This window comes from Solanum stenotomum, chromosome 6 (genome assembly GCF_019186545.1).
Source record: "Solanum stenotomum isolate F172 chromosome 6, ASM1918654v1, whole genome shotgun sequence".
NCBI lineage: Eukaryota > Viridiplantae > Streptophyta > Magnoliopsida > Solanales > Solanaceae > Solanum > Solanum stenotomum.
Window position 1 is genome coordinate 2,902,218 of NC_064287.1, and position 5,469 is coordinate 2,907,686.

Here is a 5,469-nt window from a genome sequence, read left to right on the forward strand (position 1 = left end):
CTTTTTCTTCTTCTTCCAACTTTCCTTTTCTCAATGAAATTTAAAAAAAAAAAAAAAGACTTTGTTTAGTTGTTAATATAGCAAAGATTAATTATTTTTTAAGAAAATTCGAAATTTTGAAGATATTATCAGTTAATTTTTTATATAAGTAACTTTACAATTAAAAATGATAATTTTGAAAAAAAATCAATGAGATTCTTAAAATTGAAAAGATCTTGTTTGAAATTCATATAAAAACACTAAATGATAATACTTTTTAATCATCTTGAAATCTAATGAAATTATAAAAATATTTAAAATGTAAAAAAATATTTAAACAAGATTTTCGAGTTGAAGAGAATTAAAATAATAGATGTAAAAAAACAAAAAAAGAGTGTAGAATTATGGCAAAAGATGATGACACAGAAAGTGGCAAAGTTCCGACGAAAACAAATTTTTGAAGAAGAAAAAAAAGAAAAAGAAAGAAATAAAAGAACAAAAAACATTAAGAAAATATACTTCATAATAAAATATTCATAAGAATAAAATTATAATCATTATTTTAAGTTTCTCACCCACTTTAAGATAATAAATACACTCTTTATCAGTTTAAAAGTTATTGAGGGAGGTAGTAAAATCCCACAAAATTTAATATATATATATATATTCCCTTATTTTTCATCCCTCAAACTATATTGTTTGTCAACTATTACTCTTGAGTGTTTCTTCAACTAAATTTTGATTCTTTTATATCTTTCTTATACAATACGTGAAGTCTTCAAAGGATTAAAATCACAATAAACAAAAAAAAAATTAATAAAAAAGCATAAATAATATAAAGAAACAAAAAAAAAGGTTACGAATACCCCTATGAACATTGGCTTCCTTGAAAAATGTAGCACGCCACTTTCCTTCATTTTTATCACAAGGAAACTCAAGTTCCTACAGTTCAAAAGAAACTAAGCGAGGAACTACATACAAAATCTTGATTCATATTAAAATATTATACTGAAATACATGAAGTTTTCAAAAGGTTAAAATTACAATAAAATAAAAACATAAAATAAAAAAGAATAAATAATATAATAATAATTATAGACATTAAAAGGTAAAATGAAGAATTTAAGGAAAAGCAATAAATTATTATAATAGTGATGCGAGATCAAAAGTAATAAATTGTAGTGAATAATGATGAGGAGAGATAAATAAGTTATTTTAAATATTTTTTCCTTCTTTTAGCAGATTTTTGAGATTTAAAAAATTGAAAAAATATAAATGGCAATCCTGGCCAAAGAGAGGTGTCACGTCACACTTTTATTATCCAGATTTATATATATATATATATATATATATATATATATAAACTAAATTAATAAAAAGGTGATTGAAATTTATCAAAATTTAAGAAGTGTTTTAATTTTAATGAATGAAAGAAATATGTGAGAAGGAAGAGGAAATGTTTTAGGAAAATTAATTAATAGTATTAGTAATGAAATTATAAAAAGATAAAAAAGAAGATTAATTTTCTGATTTTTTTTAAGACAATATATTAAATGAGATTGATTGAGATAAAAGTTTATGAAAAAAAACGTATATGGTAGTAGGAAAAATGTTTTTTTTTAATAGAAAATTATTATAGACATAAAAGGTAAAATGAAGAATTTAAGGAAAAAAAATAAATTATAATAATAGTGATGAGAGAAAATAATAAATTGTAGTGAATAATGATGAGGAGAGATAAATAAGTTATTTTAAATATTTTTTTTTCCTTCTTTTAGCAGATTTTTGAGATTTAAAAAATTGACAAAAAATAAATAAATGGCCATCTTGGCCAAAGAGAGGTGCCACATCACACTTTTATTATCCAGCTTTATATAGATATATAGATTATTTTATATATTTTCTAAGTGAAAAATCAATTGGAAGAACATATTTATGGTAATAAAAAGGAGATATAATAGATATATATATATATATATAAATAATAGAAATAGAAGGTACAATATTAAATTATGTTAATAAGGAGCAAAGTTGATTTTTCTTTTTAGAAAATTATAAAAATAGAAGGTGGGAAAAAGAATTTAATAAAAAGTAATAAATTGTAATAATGATAAGGAAAGATTAAAAAAAAACAATAAAGTATAGTAATGATGAAGACAAATAAATAAAATATTTTATTTTTTTTTCCAGATTTCATAGATAAGAAAAAATTAAAAAAATTGACAAAAACAAAGAAGATAAGACGACGGAAGAAGAAATCAGCGGCAATGATTCTTCAATATAAATATGGAATAAATTAAATGCATTATTAATTAGAAATTAAACTGAAATTTTAATTATATTACATGAAATCTTTTCTTTCCTTTTTCTTTTCCTTATTCCTCTTTATTATTTTTTCATTTTCCATTTTCTACCATCACTATAGTCTTTATATATTCATTACTTCTAATTATCATTTATTTTTATTTATCTCCTTCTAATTTGATGGGAAATCTTCCATAATCAATTTTCTCTCTAAAATACCTCATCATTTTATGTTAACAATGAAAAAAGTTTGAAGAAGATCGAAAAAAGTTATAAAATATATCAAATTATTTGTGACTTCAGAATATAATATTTGCAAGTGTTTTGATTCTCGTGAGACTCCATTGATCACTTAGTCACGCTCTACTGCAATTCACTATTTCGATTGTCATCACAATAGAAAAAAAAAATTCCGATCAATATTCTTACCCATGGTACAAGTGTAACATTCAACAAATGTCTAGTAATTTCAAGCCCATATTATTGGTGTTTTTACGTTTTGAAATGGCAAGTGAGTGTGTTGATGATTTAATAGGATTAGAAGAGTATCAAATAGTATCAATATTGATACTTGAATTACAAAATTATATTTTTGATTCATATTTAGGGGATTATATATCTTATTTCATGCTCATATTATTGGTGTTTTTACGTTTTGAAATGGTAAGTGAGTGTGTTGATGATTTAATAGGATTAGAAGAGTATCAAATAGTATCAATATTGATACTTGAATTACGAAATTATATTTGATTCATATTTAGGGGATTATATATCTTATTATGGTTGAGAACATTAACTAATAAAAAATGTAGAAAAATAAAGGACTAAAGGAATTAGTAAAACACAAAAAAGTGGAAAAAAGTTAATAACGTCACCACTGATTTCGATTCCTTCAACATCGGATTTTCTATTCTGTCAACTTTGATTTTTCCTTTTTCATTTCTGTTCTGCCTCATCTCTTCCTTTTCCCCTTAAATTCTTCCTTCCAACATGAAATATTGTATTCTTTCACATCACAAAAATGGATGATTATGAAAAATGTATATTTAAAATTTCATATAAACTTTAAATCAGAAAAATATAAAATATATATTTTTGCTTACCATGAGAATTATTTATGAGAGTGACAAAATTATTGAAGGATAAATCTGTAACAAAAAAAATAATATTAGAAGAAATTATAGCATTAATATTCACCCAAGTCTTTTTGAAAAATATAATGAAAAATGGATGATTATGAAAAATGTATATCCAATTGTGCTCAAATTTATATGGATACTCTTCCATACTTGGAATATCAAAAGACATGAGAAGAGAAAGTAACATTAAGGTTAGGAATAGAAATCAGCAAAGAATAATTAATCATAATTGTCCGTTTATCATTTAAAATGGCAGTTTCATCTATTATTCAATACTCATTTATGTATTAATTTTTTAAGGAAAAAATCAGAAATAATTCAAAAAAAAAAAGGAAAAAATAGACAATTACAAATGCTGGCCATTGGAGGGTGCCACATTAGCGATTCTAGATTCAGATATATATATATAGATAGATTATTTTTTTTATTTTACTTAAGAAGCACGAATTGTTTGATCAACTTTTAAAAAAAGCTTTTTGAAATTTCTTAAAATTTGGGGGGTGTGGGGATATCTAAATGAGTTTTTTTTTTCTTTGCTAAAGAAAATAATTTTAACTAATTGATCAATTTTCTATATAATAAATTACAAAAATTAGTTAATATATTTTCATCTAGTAAACCCAAATTTTGATATGTTTGAACATTAACAAAAGTTTTTCAAAGACTTCTGGATTTTAGTTTCTTGTATGAAATATTAATTCAATCAAGGGAAATTAACCTCCAATGAAAGAGTTATTTTTTTTTATAATATTAAAATTTGATTCACCTTCGAATCCATTAAACTAACATCTCTATGAGTAAATATACGAAAAGAAAATTTTTATAGGTAAAAGAATAGATGTCTTTCAATATTAAAAAATGATCAAAATTTGCATGCTTTTTATTTTAAATAGAAAGAAAAATGACATTTTTAAGAATAAAGAAATAAATTTTAGATGATATAAATGGGAATTGAGTTGTATACACTAAACTTATCTTCTATATCAAGATAAAACTCCTCACTTATTTAATTCATAGACTTCAAATTAGGCAACTCACAATGATGAAATTAGTTTTTACTGTTTTTTTTTTTTTTTGGTGCAAGTGTTATTTCATGAAAGCCTTCCAAATAGATTTATATAGCACGTTTTATTATTGTTACAATTCAATCCATCGTACCGTGTGAACACCTACTCTGACACCTAAATAGGAGGATCCTTACACCTAATTAAACACTGAAAATGTGGAAATAATTTATGAAGAACTCTGAATACAAACTCTGAACTTGTGTGATTATTTTCATTTTATTTGATTATATATGTATATAGTACAAATCAATTATTTGATGAAATGTCAATGTCTTTTTCTACATTGAACTCATCAAGTAGATGTAGAGTACAAAAAATGAACTATATATCATTGGTTAAGATTGTATAGAAGAAATTTGAAGCTACGTGTTTGGAGATAGAATTGTGCAAACGACATATAATTTGTATAACTATATATATTTATTAATGTCGATTATATATTTATCTCTTAACTTCTCCTTTATTTTGCTTTCATTTCATTTAATGTCACTAATTTATTATAAATAATTGATGCATTACTGTATGTGTACATTCTTTCCACTGTTTATTCAATTGTGTTTCAAATCTTTCATCTTCATATAACTTTATTCCTATACACATTAAAATATAATATTAAACATAACGTGTTATAAAATATTATAGTGTGGATGTCCACTACACCAAGAAGTTACTCTCACCCATTATCTCCATTACTTTCCTCCATTATGAAGATAACCATAACCTCCATAACCTCCAACTTTATAACACCATTATTCTTGTAACCTTTCACTTTCATAACCTCCTCCATTATATTCATGTTAATGTCATGTTTATGACTAACCTTTTGTATGCCTCTATGTTACACTATAAATAGAGGCAAGGGTTCATATTGTATACACTTGAAGACTTGGAATAATAAGAAAAGCTCTCATCTCTTGTTTTACTATTTCTATTGCTATCATCTTTTATATTTCTTGTCTTGTTTTACTTTAGTTTTACAA